The following is a 21,090-nucleotide window of genomic DNA, read 5'->3' on the forward strand; positions in this document are numbered from 1 at the left end:
TAAAGAAATAAAGATTCTTGGAAACCAATCATTGAATTTTAATTTTGCCATTTAAAATTTTATGAAACACTAATGAATAAGATATAATGTCCATGTTTACATACATTCCTATAACTGTTAAGTATTTGCTTGCATCCACATATCTATTCAGTTTTGATTATTCCTTTCTGGCAGTTTTATCCAATATATTTCTTTTTGGGGGAAAAAACAACTTTTAACAATACTTATAAGACTCGTGATTATTTCTCTCTTCTGTTGATTTTGCCAAAGAGCTTTAAAACATCTTTTATCACTCCTTCATTACATGGATGAATAAGCTTATTTGAGCATTTATTTACTAACTTTGCAGTTGCTCTAGTTTTCTAAATTTTGTGTTTTGAATCCTCTTCTGTGTCTGTAAAATGACCTTGGAGTGAAGTTGTATCTGCAAGTCACATAAAGCCATAAGAGATCATAGAGATCACTAAAATTTATTCAGACTTTTTGAGTATTTGCAAGACTGTGTGGGAAAGAAAAAGAGGAGGAAGAGGAGAAAGAAGAAAGAAAGGAAAGAAGGGAGGAAGGGAAGGAAATAGAGAAAGAATGTAAGACTTCAAATGCAAAGAAGAAAGTGCAAAATCCAGTCAAATGTTTTAGCTGGTTGAGACATGAAAGCAGGTAAGATATTACATTTCATAAACTAAGAGGCCAACTACTTTTGAAAATTTTGAAGCCCACAATATCTGCAATTCCAGGCTAAGCTAAAATCACTGGGTCCAACTTCTGTTATTTGGAAAGGCAATTGCCTGAGTGGCCATGAATCTTCCAATCTTAAGAATTAAAAGTAAGGAGCAATGATAAAAAAAAAAAAACCCAGTTAAATGAATGCTAATGACCTGTCTGACTAGTGATGTGTCTTTCAATCCCAGATGAAAAGTCACAAACAAAAAGATTTAACAAAATCAAAACTATAATATCTGAAATTATAGAATTGGATTCTCATGTCTAAAGATTTGCACATTTAGGCAATTTATGTTTCTGAGATGCCTAAACAAATTTAATCTAGTAGAGTGATAGTCTTGTATTATAGTTTAAAATATATTTTAATCAAAATATAATCAAGTAACTGATAGACTTGTGATTTTAAGTTGAAATTTTAGTAGACTTCTGTTCAGTAACAGGAAATCTAAGATTTTTTCATTCGTCGATTATAAATTTTAGGTTTTACTTTTATAAAAATTATTTAGTGAATAGAAAAGTTTGATTAAGTTAGACAGTTACCTCAAAATGAAGTAAAATATATTAATTTTTGAATAATATACCTTCTATTACTACACATAATTAGTGCTAATGAAATGGTAGTATCTATTGTTGCAATGCAGATGTGGAGTCCTTTGCTTAAAGCCCAATAAATTGTTTAGAAACCTAAGAGTAATAGATGAATGCCTACTTTTTGCTGTACATAAATCATCCTATGTGTTAGTTGCTCTTGCTATCCATTTACAGATAAAGAAACTCTAGAACAAGGGGTAAAGGAATTTAAGTAATCTGACTGTGTTTGCTCAGCTAATAATTTTAGGAACCAGAATTTTTACCTAGGGTTGTGTGATTTCAGTATAAAAGACTTATTAAACATTGTAATACAGCAATATACAGTAATACCACCTCTATCTTGTTTAACACATTATATTTTGCTCCTCAAATGGCAAGCATAAATGGGACCTTGGCAAATTGCAGGATTATTTGCTATTGGAAATTTTTGTTTAACAGTGAAAAATAACCTTCATTAATCTTTTATTCCCATACAGAGTTTCATAGATTGGCTATACTTAAGATAAAGCCAACTTTTACATGGACTACCTCTGAAGAATATAAATTGGATGCTATTTGTCTGAAGAAGTTAGGATGAGATTTGATATCCTTTTTTTGGTACACTAAATTTAGACAAATGCAAGCAATTCTTTTGAAAGTCACTGTGAGACAAAGATATTGAAAGACAAATGAGAAAAGTAAAGTAGCTAGTGGAACATCTTTATCACTTTGATCAATTATTTCAAAAGCCTCCAAGAGGTCAGATTACTTCGCTTTAGGTTTCCAAATGTATTAGGACATTTTCAGTGTAAATGGACAGTTAGTCTAGTGAAAGTGTTGTTCCTCTGGCATTTTCTGAACTTTAAAGGACACTGGGGTGTTTCTGGGAGTAGAAGAGCAAGCCTTCTTTGGTGGGATTCTTGCTGGGCTGGTCACTAAAATGCAAGTGTAGTCCACATTGAAATGAGTAAAACTATTGACCTATGGCTCAGAAGCTAAGAGACCAAGGATGACATAAACATGAACACTAGCCGTTCCAAGGGACAATGCCATCTGGTTTGCTGTAGACGCTGTCAGAAATAGAAGACTCCTGAGATTCTCATTTTCACTCTTGGCAGATTGGAAAAGGCTAACAAACACTATGGCGCCAAGGTAAATAAACTTTCCTTGGAGGCTATAGGCTCCTCCTCAAAGTCAATGAGGCAAGGCAAGTACATTTTTAAAGTAAGTCCTTATTGAGGATCATTGGATGCTTCATTCTTGTGCCTTGCTCTGTCATAAAGTTTCTAGGGTGGGACCAATATGCCCAATCTCAAACATTCTATTTTTAATAATCCTTTTTACGATAGTTTTTTTTTTTTTTTTTTTTTTTTTTGAGATGGAGTCTCACTCTGTCGCCCAGGCTGGAGTGCAGTGGCATGATCTCGGCTCATTGCAACCTTTGTCTCCCAGGTTCAAGCGATTCTCCTGCCTCAGCCTCCAGAGTAGCTGGTACTACAGGTGCCCGCCACCACACTCAGCTAATTTTTGTATTTTTAGTAGAGATGGGGTTTCACCATGTTGGCCAGGCTGGTCTCGAACTCCTGACCTCAGGTGATCCCCTGCCTCGGCTTCCCAAAGTGCTGGGATTACAGGCTTGATCCACCGCGCCTGGCCTACAATGGCTATTTTATTGACTAAAACTAAATTAGTTTTCACATGCAAACAAAGATAGTTAACCATTCCCTGACCACCATCAAAAAAATGGGGTGGGAGGAGGAGTTAGTGGCTCTGAGTAGATGGAAGTTGAGGGAGTCTTCTCCCAGACAGAAAAAAACCATCCTCTGTTGTCTTAGAAATGGTGGCCGATAGGTTTCCTTCCTTCTGTTGTTTTCTCTTTGGACAAGAAAAATATGTAGAAAGAATGAGAAATGCCTTAAGCATTAAATTCAGTACCCTGAAAAATCTTACTGGGGAGTTGAACCCATGCCTGGATAGCCAGAGAGAAAATTATATTATTTGGAGGGGAGCTTGGGGTGGTGGCCATCCAGATATGGGAACTCAGAGAAAGGATATTTCTTGCAACGGCAGCTTCATAATTTCTAAATAGTGATAATTTGATCAGATAGTGAAGGTGGTGGTGGCTGGTAGGACAGTAACATTGAGACTCGATATGTATGGCAAACAGGATCCTTTTAGCATATCATTGAGGATGGATGGAGAGGAAGACAGTTATCTTTCTGAGAATCCCTGATATGATCTGGGAACAGCAGTCAGCAGAGTCATTAGTTTTCTATTGCTGCTGTACCGAATTACCCCAAACTTAGTGGCTTCCAAAATTGCAAATGTATTACCTTCTAGCTCTAGAGGTCAGAAGTCTGATGTGGGTCTCACTGGACTGAAATCAAGGTGTCAGCAGGGCTGTGTTGCTTTCCCAATGCTCTAGGGAGGAGTTAGTTTCTGTGCTTTTTTGTTTTTTTTTTTGTTTTTTTGTTTTTTGTTTTTGAGACAGAGTCTCGCTCTGTTACCCAGGCTGGAGTGCAATGGCACCATTTCAGCTCACTGCAACCTCTGCCTCCCGGGTTCAATCAATTCTCCTGCCTCAGCCTCCCGAGTAGCTGGGATAACAGAAGTGCATCACTATGTCCAGCTAATTTTTGTATTTTTAGCAGAGATAGGGTTTCACTATGTTGGCCAGGCTGGTCACAAATTCCTGACGTCAGTTTTTATGCAGACTGCATTCTTTGGCTTGTGCTTGCCTTCCATGTTGAAAGCCATCAATGGTGAATTGAGTTCTCAAATCGTATTACTCCAATCTTCCCTCTGACTCACTCTTCCACTCCTTAGGACCCTTGTGATTTCATGGGTTCCCCACATATAACCCAGGAAAATCTGCCTATCTTAATGTCAGCTAATTAGCAACCTTATTTTTTTTACAATGTAGCAAAATATATTAGTAGGGTCCATGAATTAAGATGTGGCCACCTTGGGGTGCTTTCATTCTGTCTATCACAACGGCTATGAAAAACATGGTGTCTGGAGCCATATTGTCTAGATTCAATCCCAATGCCACCACATACTAACTATGCAACTCTGGACTAATGATACAGTCTCTCCATGCCTCAGTTTCCTCAATTGTAAACCACAGTGAATAATGCCTATCTCAGAAGGGTCTTCTAAGGAACAATGTGTTAATTTATGAAATGTGCTTAGAACAGCACAAGTACTCAATTAAAATGAACAATTCTGATGTCCACCTAGTTTACCAAGATAGAAGGTAAAATTATTAAATATATGGCGAGTGCCTACAAGCTTCAGACTTAGGAGAATTTGATTGCAGGTATCAAGAATAGACACTTACAAGTGCTTCCTAACATGTCTACACTCCAAATTCCCAAAGTGAATGAATGGCTCAGGAGATCCCAGGATCAAATCAGGTGGACACTATTAGAAAGCACCTGATTTGATCCCGGGATCTCCCCAGCCATTCATTCACTCTGGGACTCCGGGAATCCTTGCATGGGGAGAGCTTCTCACATATAAGCGTAATGTTTATCTGCAGCTCTGCCAGTTTTCTTAATCCTGTTCCTTTGAAGTCTAGCATTAAGTAGGCCTAAGATGCCATGCAAGCCACTGTCCATGGTACTGCTGGTCTCTCCAACTTGCATCTGCCTCCCTTTCTTACAGGTCACAGAAAAACCTATGCTTACCCTGGATTTTTCAGAACATAGTCACATAGCACAGCTGGTGGACTCCCTAGTAACAAAGCTATTTCCATTGTTCCACAATCATCTTCTTCACAAAAGAAAACAGGCTCCTGAAACTGGGGAGCTGAGATGCTGCAGGTGACAGTTGTATACAGTTGTATGCAAGGTTCTTGGGATCTCTTCCAGGTTCTAATTCAGGCCCGGATGCTAAGGCTTGCCCTGCTCTGCAAGACTTTTACTCATGGTGCTTTTCTCTTAAAGGCTTTATTGTTTTGTTTTTTAATGATGGTCCTTATTACAGACATTTCCCTCCCTACTCTACATTCCCTTTCTATTCCCTGTGTATTCTTCCATAACTAATTACCACAATCTTAGAAGCTTAAAGAAACACAAATTTATTGTCTGACATTTTCTATAGGTCAGAAGTCCAGTGGTCACTGCCACATCTTTATTTAGAATCTCACAAGCCTGATATAAAGGTGTCTGCAGGGCTGCCTTACTTTCTGAAAGCTCTAGAGGAATGTCTCTGTTCTTGCTCATTCAGGCTGCTGGCTGAGCTTAGTTCCTTGTGCTGTGCAACTGAGATCCACATTTCCTTGATGTCAGCTAAGGACCATTCTTAGATTCTAGAAATTACCCGCATTCCTTGGCTTGTGTCTCCTTCCTCCATTTTCAAAGGCATCAATTGTGGCTGAGTCCTTCTTACGTCAAACTTCTCTGACTCTTCTGTGTTCCTCTTCTGTTTTTAAGAATTCATGTGATTACATTGGGGCCTCCAGGATAATCTCTCCATATCGAGGTCCATAGCCTTCATCACATCTGCCAGATCTTTTTTTTTGCCATTAATATAACATAAAATAGTCACAGAATCTAGAGCTTAAGGTGTAAGCATCATTGCAGAACATTAGTCAGTCAAGCACCACCTCTTGTACTCCAGCCATCAGGGTCATTAGGTCTACATATGTCTGAAATTTTTGCTTCGAATTTTCTCCCACAGACTCCCCAGTTCTCAAAGAAAATCAAGGCATATGGCTGGGCATCTCTTTTACCATCCTTGAACAGTCTGTAATGGCCCAAATGTACTCCAAGAATGCAGCAATTGAAAACAAGTCACCCCGGAGCACACAGACTGGAGGTAGGTGGTGCTTCCTCACAGCCAAAATGTTGCCTCATCACTGACCAGCCAAAGGTGATCCATTTCATCCATATTAAGAGATACTGAAAATACTAGGAGAACTGATGAGAGATAAACTGACTTTCCTGGGAGAATTTAGTAAAAGATCTCCAAGAGATTATGTTCAATTTGAACTTTGAAGTATGCAGGGAGTTTAATAGGAAGAACAGGAATGGATAGGAGAAATCATTTCAAGTAAATAGAAAAGCAAGAATATGCTTGTGAATAATGAGAAAAATAAATTTTGAATAAAATTATGGGTGTGTGTTTGTATATGTATTGTATGTATGTGTGTTTGAATAAGGCATACTGATATTATGCATTGGTCAACCACAATATAGGAAAATAAATTGAAGGGCATCTCTTTAAATCTTACAGGTAGTCCATGCTTTCCACAGTACCAGCATTATGTTAAATGAATTCATTCATACTGATCAATTCCTCACTTCGCATGAGTTACAGTTAATACGGTTCTGTGCAAAACAAGGACAGCCTGTATGTCTATTTTTAATAAAAGATCTGAATTGCTGACTACAGGGCATACTCATTAATTCAGACACCTCTGAGGACAGAAAAATTTGCTAGGACTAGATTTGAAGGGGATCTTTAAAAATTAGAGCAACAAGTAATCACAATGAAGATGATATTTCTTAACAAGATATCCTCATGGAAAATAGAGAAAAGAGAAGAAGATTGCTTCCTTAAATTAGGGACACAGACTAGTGAGGTAAAAGAAAAGCAGAAAAATTATCTGTGAGTTATACTTGACTACAAACTGACAGGAGAACAAGAACATGTAGTGAGCACCCTACTATGTGCCAATACTCTGTTAATCTAAGTACTCTTGTGGTTATCACATTTAATACTCACAAATCTTTTTAAGATATATTTTATTAGGTGAATGTCTTGATGCTGCTGAAGATTGAACACTATCTGAATTGAAATATTATCTCATTTCTACTATTCCTCATGCCACACCAGGAATATTCTTGTCATACCTACTCTGATATTCTGGAAACAGGCAGAAACTGTTATATTTAGGAGATACTTCTCCTGCTACCTTAGGGATACTTCTCCTGCTGTCTTTAGATTATAAAACCATTTTGACTATGAACTACTTTTCAGTGGCAGGTTATAACAGGTCACGCCCTTAGGGCAATTTATAAGCTTGTTATGGCTACTATAACAAAACACTACAGAGTGAATGGATAAACCAGCAGAAATTTATTTTCACACAGTTCTGGAGGCTAGACATCCAAAATCAAGGTGTCGGTGGGGTAGGTTACTTCTGCAGACTATGAGGAATGATCTATTCTAGACCTTTCTCCTTGGCTTGAAGATGGCCAATCTTTTCCCTTTGTCTTCACATTGTCTTCCTTCTTTACATGTCTGTATCCAAATTTCATCTCCTTATGAGGACAGCAGTGATATTGGCTTAGGGTCCACACTAATGACCTCATTTTAATTTAACTCTGTAAGTCCCATTATACAAATATAGTTGCATTTGAGGTACTGGAACATATAATAATCTTTCTTTTTGTGAGGGAGGATGACACAATTCAGCCCATAACACAGAGGAAAAACACAATCAAAATTCACATTAGGGATTTTAGCTCTAAGAAATTAAATATGTATGTTAGAATACATAAAAACACCAATAAGAATATGAAGTCATTTGTGTAAATGAGTTTATTCATACATTTTCATACTGCTACAAAGAAAAACCCGAGACTGGGTAATTTATAAAAGAAAGAGGTTTAATTGACTCACTTTTCTGCATGGGTGGGGAGGCCTCAGGAAACTTACAAACATGGTGAAAGGGGAAGACGCACATCTTTTTTTTTTAAATTATACTTTAAGCTCTGGAGTACATGTGCAGAACATGCAGGTTTGTTACATAGGTATACATGTGCCATGGTGATTTGCTGCACCCATCAACTCATCATCTACATTGAATATTTCTCCTAATGCTATCCCTCCCCTAGCCCCCCACCCCCTGACAGGCCCCAGTGTGTGATGTTCTCCTCCCTGTATCCATGTGTTCTCATTGTTCACCTCCCACTTAAGAGTGAGAACATGTGGTGTTTGGTTTTCTGTTCTTGTGTTAGTTTGCTGAGAATGATAGTTTCCAGCTTCTTCCATGTCCCTACAAAGGACATGAATTCATCCTTTTTTATGGCTGCATAGTATTCCATGATGTATATGTGACACATTTTCTTTATCCAGTCTATCATTGATGGGCATTTGGGTTGGTTCCAAAACTTTGCTATTGTGAACAGTGCCACAATAAATATATGTGTGCATGTGTCTTTATAATAGATGACAGCAGGTGAGAGAAGAAGAGGAGTGAAGGGAGAAGAGCCCCTTATAAAACCATCAGATCTTATGAGAACTCACTCACTATTTCAAGAACAGCATGGGGGAAGCCACCTCCATGATCCAATCACCTCCCACCAAGTCTCTTCCTAGATACATGGGGATTATGGAGACTACAATTCAATATGAGATTTGGGTAGGGACACAGCCAAATCATATCAGTGAGCAATTAGGGAATTAACAGTGTCACATCTTGGTTTGTTAACATTGATGAAGACAAATATATAGCCACCAATATCAACTCTATCTCTTCACCTGGATTAAGGTTTTTTTTGTTTTTCTTTGTTTGTTTTTGTTTTTTGTAGTTGTTTTTTTTTTTCCTTTCATCATGGCGAGAGGTGCTTTAACTCTTCATTCTGTAATCCCACGAACAGCTATACAGATGTACCACACCTTTTTTGGAGGGGTGGGGGATAACATTGTTCAATGTCACTAGGCTTTTGTTGGACCAACTCAAGCCTGGAGGTATGGTTAGAAAGACAGAAAGGTACAAGATCAACCATGGAAGAATCCAATGCCTCCAAGCATTACATGTTAGGATAAAGATCAGAATCACTGTTTGCATTCTCAGTAAGATAAACTTAGAGAAAATGCCTGTTTTCCCCTTTCTCAGTGATTTAACTTTTTCTTAGTTATGAGAGAGACTTTAGAACAGCCAATAATCCACTAGAGTGAAGACATGATTGTCTTTTTAATAACAATGCCTCAAAGTGTAGGATATACGACTGTCAACTCAGAGTTCGAATTGAATGTTCCACTTTCATTTTATTTACGTTGTAGTAGAAAAAAAGATTGACTTTTTTAAAAAGGAGGTTTTTCTGTTTTATTTCATTTTAGGCTAAAATTGGTTGTCAGAATACAGCATCATTGAAATATTATGTGTACTGAACAAATGGAGCTGGGTTGCATTCCATAGTATGCCACCAAAGTGAAAAGAAACAAAGTTTTTGTATGGAAAACTGGCATGTTAATAATATCACACTCGGTGGCACATGCCTGTAGTCCCAGCTACTCAGGAGGCTGAGGCTTGGGAATCACGTGAGCCCAGAAGTTTGAAACTAGTCTGGGCAACATAGCAAGACTCCATCTCAAAAGAAATTGCACTTACTGGGGCTGAACCCTCAAGTCATTGAATCATGGAATTTTAAAGAAGTCTGGCTTTTTCAGTTGTCTGGAGTGGATACTTAATTTAATTAAAGAGACGGAATACATTTGATGAAAACAATTAAGCTACACTGGCATACTCTACATTGGCATCTAATATGATATGGCTATTTAATAAAAAGCTAGTATTCTGTTTGACAGATCAGTTATTCATTAAATAGATGGGGCAGAAATGGACATGCAAAATCGAAGCTGATTAATGCAGCAAAATATTCAATAATACTGTCACTTTTAATCCAAGCCAATGGCTTCAAGCACAGCAGGCAGCTTGATAGAGGGCAAAGTAATCACAATGCAATGTGTTAAGTGCAAGTTATAATAAGCACTATGTAAAGAGTATTATGCAAAAACAGAGGAGTTGTACCCTGACTTGCAGATATCAGAAAAATCTTCCTTTTAATAGAGGTAATATCATTCTTAGTTTTAATAGATGTCAGACAAAGAACGCATAAGTAGGCCATTCAAAGGTATGTAGAGAGAAAAAGGCCCTGTTAATATTCTGAGACCGTGGTTTCATCAGTCTAATCTTGAGTACTGTTGGATCAGTAGCCACTCCAACAAGTTGGAAAATGAGGGAATAACTGATATTTCTTTCATAATTCAGTGTATTCATTATGGTATACTGTTGCAGTCATGCCCCCAACATAAGCCAGCCTCCTATACCCATGCCCTTGGACAGCCTACTACCATATTCAATAGGGCTGATATGTGTTAACCAATAGGACATTGTAGAAATGGCACCATGTGTCATCAGAGGCTGGGTTATCAAGGAAATTTTAGCTTCTACCTTGTTTGTTCTCTTGGTTCAGTCTCTGTGGGCCACCATGCATGAGGACATTCAAGCAGCCTTATGGAGCAGTTCACATGGAGAGAAACTAAGGCCTCCTGCCAACAGCCAGCACCAACTGGCCATATAAATGAGCTACCTCGATCATGAATGCAGACTCTCTAAAGCCTTTACATGGATGCAACCTCATGAGAGACCCCTGGCCAGAAGAACACAATTAAGCTCCTGAATTCCTGACCCACAGAAGAGCTGTGAGATACTAAATGCCTATTGTTTTAAGCCACTAAATTTTGAGGTAATTTATTATGTGGTAATAGATAACTAAGACATGAATATACACTAACCCTAAAATAATCTCAAAATCCCTTCATGTTGTCCAGGTAGTACCATTAAATGTGACCTGCATGTTCTCATAAGTATACATGGTAAGAAATGTTCCATGCATTTATTTACATGTGTCTCTAGAAAAATATTCTACATGGAAACAATTCTTCTATTCATCAATGGATCCACGTAGGGCCCACCAACACTTTCATTTATTCTGGTGGCCAGGCTAGTGCAGCGGCTCATGCCCAGCACTTTGGGAGGTAGAAGTGGGCAGATCACCTGAGGTCAGGTGTTCAAGCAGCCTGGCCAAATAGTGAAAACCTGTTTCTACTAAAAATACAAAAAAAAAAAAAAATTAGCCAGGCATTGTAGCATGCACCTATAATCCAGCTATGTGGGAGGCTGAGGCAAAAACTTAAACTCAAGAGATGGAGGTTGCAGTGAGCTGAGATGGTGCCGCTGCACTCCAGCCTGGGTGAGAAAGTGAGACTCTACCTCAAAAAAATAAAACAATTTACAAAAAAATTCTGCTGGTCAGAGAAAATCAATTCAGCCTTTAGCTGAGTAGAATGAATACAAACTGAAAAGATTATTAGAGAGCGAATTTTATTCATGCAGACAACACGCTCTTGACATGAGGGATGCAGGTGTTTAGGCATATGCTTTACAAACTTCCAGGGTATAAAACCAGGCCAGAAAGAATTTTCTGGTCAAACAAGCTCAACAGCTTAATAGCAGTTCCAAAGCTAGGAGAAAATGAATGCACCCCTACCTTCCCTAGACTATTTCCCTCCTCCCGGCTGGAAAGAAAAAAGGAAAATAAACCCTTAAATATTTATATATGTATATATATATATATATACATATATATATATATATACACATATATATATATACACACACACATATATATTTATATATATTATATATAGCTTAAATTAAGCTATAATATACCTTCTATTTAATGCATATTAAATCAAATATACATTATATATAAATAAAATAGTCACATTACATTAAAATTACATTAAATTAAAATTAAATATACATTACAGCTTAAATATACACATTTAAGCTATTATATAATTTAAGCTTATATAGATAAATTCATATATTTATGGCTTATATATGTATAATCTAAATCTAAATATATATCATCTAAATCTCTTACAGACACGCATTTTAAAACCCATCAAAAAAGCTGACAAGTCAGGAATCCGTTTTAGGACACCTATGCGCATATTCTGGGAAAAGAGTCTTAATCATTGAGAAGCAAACTCTGGAGCCAGTTCCATGGAGGGATCTTAAAGGCACACAACCATTGGTTTTACTGCACATGTGTCACCCTCTGAAGCCATCCTGCAACTCTCACTTGAGTCATCTGCTCTGAAGTAGAGCACACCTATTTCTGGAAAAAAAGGATCAGACTGTCTTTTTCTGAGTGTGGTTAGCATCTATGGAATAGGCTTTCCTGGTTAAAAACTAGTTAGTTAAAAACTAGGAAGTTAAGAGTAGTACAATAGAAAGAAAGAATGAAAGAAGGAGGGAGAGAAAGGAGTGGAGGTAGAAAAATGAGGAAGATCTTTCAGTGATAGGATAAAAATAAAAGGAAAAGAGAAAAAATTAATGATTAGAGTAAAAGAAAATAGAAATAACTTTAAAAACATACATCATATAGGGCCAGGCCTGGTGGCTCATGCCTGTAATCCCAGCACTTTGGGAGGCTGAGGTGGGCGGATCACGAGGTCAGGAGATCGAGACCATCCTGGCTAACACGGTGAAACTCCGTCTCTACTAAAAAATACAAAAAAAAAAAAAAGAAAAAAATTAGCCAGTGTGGTGGTGGGTGCCTGTAGTCCCAGCTACTCGGGAGGCTGAGGCAGGAGAATGGCATGAACCCTGGAGGCAGAGCTTGCAGTGAGCAGAGATGGCGCCACTGCACTCCAGCCTGGGTGACAGAGCAAGACTCCATCTCAAAACAACAACAACAACAACAACAACAAAACATAAAAGTAACAAATATTCTAGATACCAAACAATGAAACAGACAAAACTTGATAGCAAGGAATTGAGAAGAAAAATAAAGCACATTTCTAAAATGGAAGCTATTCCTGCCTCATCCCTAAATCTGCTTCCATATTTTAGACGACTGCAGTTTTATTCTCTGAGAAGACAGAAGTCTAGGAATCATTCTTTACTCTTCTTGTTCTCTCACACCCCACAACCAATTTTCCAGGAAATCTTGTTGATTCTATCTTGAGGCTCTTTCTAGAATGCAACCATTCTGCAACCTCTCCATGGCCACCACTTTGCTCTGAGCAATCCTTGTCTCTTGCCTGAATTGTGAAAATAGCCTATGAATTTGTCCTCTGGTTTCTATCCTTGCCCTTTATGGTCTATTCTGAATACAGAAACAAATGTGATTCTTTTAAAAGTAGGTCAGACCATGTCATGCCTCTGCTTTAGCCTCCAATAGCTCCCTATTTCTTTGAACAAAAAAAAACACACAAGGCCCTACAAGTTCTGGCTCCCCAGTCACTGCCCTTGTCTCAGCTCCTTCTGCCCTTCCTCTTGCATTTTCATCATGCTCCAGCCTTAAAGCTTTGCACTTAGGGTCTCCCATTCCCTGAAGTGTTCTTCCTCTAATGTTTTTCCAAGCCTGATACCATCACCGTCTTCAAATTTTGGCTCAAATCTTACCTTTATCTGTCCACATCTTTCACGATTGCACACTTCAATCCTTCCCCTCTCACCTACCTCTTCTGTGCATGACTGATACTCTTTATTACCATCTAACACATCTCCAGATTGCTCTTCCCTCTTGAGAATCTCAGCACCTCCGGTGCAGAAGTCTTTGTCTGAATTGTTTACTGACGTGTTGCAAGTGTCTACAACAGGTCCTGAATACATCCCTGTGTCTGCATTAGTGTCCTGGGGCTGTCGTAACAAATTACCACAAACAGAGATTTACTTTCTCCTCATGTTAGAAGTTAGATGTCTAAAATCAAGGTGTCAGCAGGGCCAACCTTTCTCTGAAAGCTGTGGGGAGACTCCTTCCTTGCCTCTTCCTATTCTCTGCGGTTTGCTGGCAATCCTAGATTTTTCTCGGCTTGTAGTTATGTCATTCAGATCTCTGGGCCTCTATAGTCACATAGTGTTCCTCCTGTGTGTCTCTGCATTTCTTCTTCTCTTCTTATAAGGACACCAGTCATATTGAATTAACAGCCCACCCTGCTTCAGTAAGGCCTTATCCTAATACATGTTACATCTAATTAATGAATTAGCTAATTAATTAATGACCTTATTTATAAATAAGATTACATCTTGAAGTGCTGTCAGGACGTCAACATATCTTTTTAGAGAACAAAATTCACCCCATAACAGTTCCCCAAAATATTTATTTAAATGAATCAATGAAGGTACAAAGTGATGTAAGTTCTTAAAAACATTCTTTGGCCAAGGGCAATGTGGGAAGTCCCTTACTATAGTTTAGTACATCTGAGTGAATACACACATTAGTAAGACAAATGTAGCTGCCTTGATAGTTACGTTTGAGTTTATAAGTATTTTTACCAAAACTGTCATTTGATAACAAATTAAAAGGTTGCGTATTGTGCCTTCTTTTACCATGGTTTTACATTACAAAATAGAGTAATTTTTAAAATGTATATATCAATAAATAGCAAGAAAGTAAAATTCAATATTAAATAAAGTTTTACAAAACATACTGTCATCCTGTAGTCCCTCTGCTATGAGAATCACAGAGAAGTGGGTCATTGTTTCAGAAAAGAATATGGCAATAAAAGTGAATTTAAATATTATGTCAAAGAGGAAAAACACCTCTTTGTGTTTTTAATATGTCAATCATTGCTGCATTTTTTATTAGAAGACACGTTTTCCTTTAATTTCCCTAATGTGTTATAGCTTTATTCCTAAACCACATGCTACCATGATTCCTTTGTGTAATTTTAAGTAATAAATCATAAATGAATCATAAACAAATTATAGAAGAATTATTCTGCTCCAGTGCTCACAATGATTTTCCTGCTTTTTACTTTAATGTCTCCTATTCCTCCTTAATCCAATATTTATATTTATGACAAGCACCAGTTTTCAATCAAGAGAAAGGCTTCTGTGAAGTTGGTATTAGAGAATGTTTTATTCCACCCTCTATTGTCTAAATAAACATGTTCAGAAATTGATCTCCTCCTTTTTATGGATCTGGGCTGTTTCAAACACCCCCAGGCAAGAAGAGGAGATCCCGCTTCCACTTCTGATCATTAGTTTTAAACTCTGTCTTTGAAATTAGCAAAATCCTACAGGGACTCAAAAAGGTTACTTGTTCTTTCAGGCCTCTGTAAGTTTGAATTACCTGACAGGTACTGAGAAAATTATTTATAAAACAAAAACTTTTACAGAAGCCAAAATATAAGTGACAGAAAGGACTTTAGAAGGGACATGTTGTCCAGAATTATCTAAATTGTAATAGGTTGTATACCACTGATGGTACATATGATGCTGAAGGTAGTAACATACTATTCAAAAACAGACTTTAATAGGAATATATTTGTTTTACATTGGCATCAATTCAGTTTGCTGTGGTACTCTAAATACTCAGAGGTAATTTTTGGTGCTCCTAGTTTGGGTAGTTAACTTAACCAAATTCAGTATAATGCTAGCAAAAAGAAAGAAACAGCTCTTCAAGCCTGTGATTTCATAGCTACTACTGTCTGGGACAATACTCCCTTTAAAAAATAAGTCAATTGATTTAAAGCCCACTTAAAGAAATCAAGTATATAAAATTGTTATAAGGTATGTCAAAAAATATGAAGGTGGTAGCCAAAATAATGAAAATTTAGGAACCATTGATCTAGCAGATAAGCAAAATAGAGAAAGTAATCAAGTGACTTTTCAGATAGAGAGCTACCTTTCTAGTTGGAGAGTCGATCATTCTTTCCTCTTGGTTTTTGCATTCTCTTTCTCCTTCTCTCTTTTTCTGGTCTCTCTCACTCTCTCTCTCTCTCTCTGTTTGTATTTATATATTTTCTTTCTTTTCCTTTTTTTTTTTTTTTTTTTTTTTTTTGAGACAGAGTCTCGCTCAGTCGCCCGGGCTGGAGGGCAGCGGCATGATCTCTGCTCACTGCAAGCTCCGCCTCCCAGGTTCACGCCATTCTCCTGCCTCAGCCTCCGGAGTAGCTGGGATTACAGGCACCTGCCACCACGCCTGGCTAATTTTTTTGTGTTTTTAGTAGAGACATGTTTCACCGTCTTAGCCAGGATGATCTCGATCACCTGACCTCGTGATTCGCCTGCCACAGCCTCCCAAAGTGCTAGGATAACAGACGTGAGCCACCGTGCCCGGCCATATTTATATATTTTCTGTATTATCTCATATGTTCACTTGTTTGTTTCCTCTACCAAATAGTGAGTTACTTGATGATCCCAGGCCCGCATTTCATTTATCTATGTGTAAACACCAACAATACCAACTATACACTGCTCACCCGATAAGTGAGACTCAATACGTGTTTGTGGAGTGATTGGATAATTAACAGCAAAGATAGAAGTTAGTCTATTGGCTCCGACTTCCCTCCTTAAGTTCTCGTTCAGAACTATTTTCACTGTACCATGTGTCCAACATTTAATGCTTAGATATTCATTTCCAAAGTCAGAAATTAAAATAGAAAACTAATGCGCTCCACATTTTTAAAATCTTGAGAAATTGCTAATGATTATCAACTGAGATATTTGAATGTAGAAATAGCTTTTTAAAAAATTAGTGCTTGATTAAGCAAATATTCAACATGGTGGTACCACTGAGTTAAAGCAAGACTAAGAAAGATGAGTATTTATTATTTACATAAGTTTTGATCATATCCTTGTTGTTAGCTGTATTGCATACTTTAGAAGACATGCAATCAGACAGTCCAAATTCTAATTGCAGATTTGCTCATTATTTCTGTCTGGATTTGTTCAAATCCTTAGAACCTTTGGAGACTGGAAGAAAAGTAACAACCCCAGGTAACCTGTTCCTGAAATAAGACAAATAAGGCATAGATCCCAAGGTGAGGCTCCCTTTGTTGATTGTATTCACCAAATATATAAATTTACTAATAAATTTTTCATTCATCATCTATCCAGTAACTAAGCACCTGCTACGAACCAGGACTTTAGCTGGTATGAAGGATACTAAAATGGGTAAGCCCTAGCCACTGTCTTCAAGTGTTTCGTGGTCTAATGGAAGATGCAGAAGGCAAAAGCTCAGATATTAAAAATCATAAGTGCTTTAGTAGATCACAATTGCAGCCAGAAGATGACACTTCAAATTAGAAGGGCTGTTACCTTGGGATTATGATTTCAGTTCTGTACGATTCTCTCGTCTCCTGTAAAATGGGTATAGCAATGCCTACTTCATGAAATAAAGTGATGTAAAGACCTTTGTACTCAATGTTTTGTGGAAGAAGTAAGGGTAGGTAATATACACCAGAAATTTTAGGCCCAAGGGGCAGCATGACTGAGCACATTAATAATTAATTCTGGAAATCCATGAATGGAGTCAGCCATAGGAATTGGAAAGTGATTTTTTAAAAAAGTGTTAAGGAGAGTGAAGATTAAAAGAGTAGAAGTTGTAAGTAAGGAAAGAATCATGGCCAGGCATGGTGGCTCACGCCTGTAATCCTAACACTTTGAAAGGCCAAGGTGGGCAGATCACTTAAGTCCAGGAGTGTGAGACCAGCCTGGGTAATGTAGCAAAACCCTGTCTCTACAAAAAATGCAAAAATTAGCTGGGCATGATGGCACATGCTTGTATTCCCAGCTACTCAGGAGGCTGAGGTGGGAGGATCTCTTGAGACTAGGAGGCAGAGGTTGCAGTGAGCCAAGATCACTCCTGCCTGGGTAATAGAGCAAGATGCCTGTGTCAAAATCAAAATAAAATAAAATAAGAAAAAAAATATAGTAGGCATAGAAAAATATTATTAGAATTTTACCCTCCTATCTAAAACTGTCCCCAAATCCTGTTAACTGAATAGAAAGAAAAATAGAAAATGAAAAAGAAAAAACAGCATTGATGAAAAATAGTTGCAAAGATTTGCCTGAAGAATCAGCCCTAGCTAAGTGTTCCAACTAAGCCCAAACTGTCTTATTACACATTCTACAACCCAGGAGGGGATGTAAGAGAATCCCCTACTTTTCTTGCTCTAGTTTTTACAGCTGTTGCCCATGTACTTAGTCAAGGTCGTGTGCTCAATCATCCAGTCCCGAGTTTTGCTTCTGATGCCCCGTCTTTCAGCACAGGCTTCTGACCTCTACCTCCAATCGGCTCCAAACCTCCCTGATGCTTCCCCAGCTCTGGGCCTGGTTGCTGATTCTTGTTTTCCTGAGATTCTGACTCCAGTGGTTTAACTAACAACCTTCCTAATTTTTTCTTCTTATAGAGATATCTCAGGCTCCGTAGAGAAACTCTTACTAAGACTCACAGCATTAAACTAGAACACAGACAAATGCCTACAATGGATGTGAAGTGAGCCAAGCAAAAAGCAATATATAGGGAGTTTTGAGGATTGTTGCAAATAGTAGCAATGCTCCGACCAAAAATACTCAAATTTTTTTAAAAAGGCAAAACATCACTCTAGTCAAATAGTGTATGTTCACAGGTCAAGAGGATTCAGTCTGCCACACCTAAATAAACACTTAATGCTATCTAGATCTCTCCAGTTGAAACTGCAGCTGCCTCAGACCCTGGAGCGTGCTGTTCATAGGAAAATGTGTCATAATTTTGCCATCTTATTACTTATTTTTTCCTGAGATAGGGTCTTGCTCTGTCACCCAGGCTGGAGTGACGTGGTGTGAACATGCCTCACGGCAACCTCAACCTCCCTAGGCTCAAGCGATGGATCGTCCTGCCTCAGCCTCCTGAGTAGTTGTGACCACAGGTATGCATAACCACATCTGATGAAATTTTTGTAGAGACAGGGTATCACCATGTTGCCCAGGCTGTTCTTGAACTCCTGGGCTCAAGTAATCCTCCCACCTTAGCCTCCCAAAGTGCTGGAATTAGAGGCACGAGCCACCACGTTCGGCCACTTCTTTTTTTTAATAGACAAAAAGGCAAAAGGAGGTTTTCACAATAGACAATGAGGCTTAAGCTTGTTTTCTGAGAATCCAACACATTTGGGCACCAAGGTCTGAAGCTGGCCTGCTAGAGGTACATTATATAAAAGAAATTGATATTTGATTCACCCACTGTTAATACTCAGGAACATTCTGAGGTTGGAGCCAGTGCCTTTATCTATTGAACAAGCAGAAAGAAAAAGAATGACCTAAGCAGGCATAAGCTCCCTATAAGAACAGTGAAAGACACATATCTAAGAAGAATCTAAAGGGATCCTCACCCTACTTCAGGGCTGCCGTTGGCAACTGGCACCTCGAAGACTGGGAGGCCAGGGATCTTTGCCTTTCAACTGTAAGTGCTGGAGAGCTCCTTGCTGTCACTGTCTTCATGCTGTGAAGTTATTGTATCCTTTACTCATATTAAAGATGTATCTTTAGCCTGGAATCATTGGTACCTTTCTGTCAATCACTGTCACCAGGTAGCAACTACCAGGAAATTATTCACAGATGTACAAATGATGTATAATTAAAAACTGCTTGCTAAAGTCTTTTAATGACTTTACCCAAGGTGTTCCTCATTTGATCTCTGGGATAAGAAAAAACGGGTCCTTATGAGTATGTTAATTGAGGTCATAATTGGCTGATATGTATAATCAGTTTTTCCATGTGTTTCCTCAACCTTTTGCCTGCCTATCCTGCAATTCCACACCAATTAAAAAACAAATTTATTAAATATATGTGTTCTTCTTTCATTGCAAAAATCTCTTATTCCCCAGAGTATTTCAGAAAGGGCAAGACAACCTTGCTTTCCAGCTGTTTGCAAGCATTATGCCTTTGAGTCATTATGCAGAGCTTTTTACAAAATCAAGACATGTATTCATAATATCTGTTAATTTAACATGTTTATATCACTGGAGCATGACTTCTGCATATAAAGAAAGACATATTTTAATAGTTAAAATTTAATTAAAACTATTTATAAAACTACATCATTCTCCATATTTATAATTTTTAAATAATCAGCAAAATCCTGAATAAGAGGCATCAACTTAAAAAAATAGTTTGAAAATGATTTCTCTCAAGGAAGGAGGAAGGAGTGACCTGAATTTTACAACTAGAAACTTTCTAAGTAACATCGGAATTGTCAGGGCAGGTTATACTTCACAAAATCAAATCAATTTCTGAATATGACTTGTTTTTTGTATTTCTTCTGCCATCACTCAGAACTTAATAATTGGGGAAGATTTCAAATACAATAGGTGAAAATATTCAGTCATTTATATTTTTGTATAAGTATTTAACATTCAGTATGATAGAGCTTACGACATCACTTAAATGAGATTAAAGATGTCTGATCTTAGCCAACTACAATACTAGCAGCAAATGTCCTTGTGTTCAGTGCAGTACTATGATTTCCAATTAGTTTTTTCCATCGGCTTAATTTGAAATCATAATATCATAAACATTCTAAATTTGACATCGTGTGTCTTCATTTTAATAGTAGGAAAACAGATTTGTAATTTTTGAGCACTTTATAGATGGTGAATTATATCACATACTGAGTCAAATCTTATTACTAAACAATTATGAATTTACCAGCTAGTGATTGGTATCATGCTACTTGCTAGAAAAATTACTAAACATAAGATATGCTTTATATGAAAGGAGATTACACCTATAAGGACAGGAAAATGCCTTATTCATCTTGGCATTCATGTTTTTATCCTACAAAGCTGAGCTCAATATTTTACCAACAGTAAGAACTCAACAAATATTGAATGGAATGGTTTCTCTAATAAAATTTCTCTCTCTCTCTCTCATTCACAGTTTTTTAGCTTATGTTGGTTCTCAAACTTTAGCTTTTAGTTTTGCATAAGCATTACCTGGGAGTTCTGCCACTTACTACTTTCTGCCATCTACTACTCTCAAAGTTCTTTTCAATTAGTTAAAGAGAAGCTTAGGAAGCTACAGTTTTCAGACCACCAGAAATACCAGCTTAGTAGTTACCAATAGTTCTTTCTTGTTGGAGCACCTCAGAAAAGCATTACCTGGGAGTTCTGGCACTTACTACTTTCTGCCACCTACTACTCTCAAAGTTCTTTTCAATTAGTTATAGAGAAGCTTAGGAAGCTACAGTTTTCAGACCACCAGAAATACCAGCTTAGTAGTTACCA

At 37.6% G+C, this 21,090-nt stretch overlaps 1 protein-coding gene and 1 long non-coding RNA gene across 3 annotated transcripts in view; one reads left to right on the forward strand and one right to left on the reverse strand.

Moving 5' to 3' along the window:
• Positions 1-10,887, forward strand: part of LOC129035713 (uncharacterized) — a 38,265-nt gene extending 27,378 nt beyond the window's left edge. The window contains exons 3-4 of the long non-coding RNA XR_008502297.1: positions 5,974-6,111; positions 10,500-10,887. This is a non-coding gene — a long non-coding RNA (uncharacterized LOC129035713). The remainder of the gene's footprint in view (positions 1-5,973; positions 6,112-10,499) is intronic.
• The window catches only part of KCNIP4 (potassium voltage-gated channel interacting protein 4), a 1,227,081-nt gene that overhangs the window by 875,320 nt on the left and 330,671 nt on the right, over positions 1-21,090 (reverse strand). The gene's annotated exons all lie outside the window — the stretch shown is intronic.

This window comes from Pongo pygmaeus, chromosome 3 (assembly GCF_028885625.2).
Source record: "Pongo pygmaeus isolate AG05252 chromosome 3, NHGRI_mPonPyg2-v2.0_pri, whole genome shotgun sequence".
Taxonomy (NCBI): domain Eukaryota; kingdom Metazoa; phylum Chordata; class Mammalia; order Primates; family Hominidae; genus Pongo; species Pongo pygmaeus.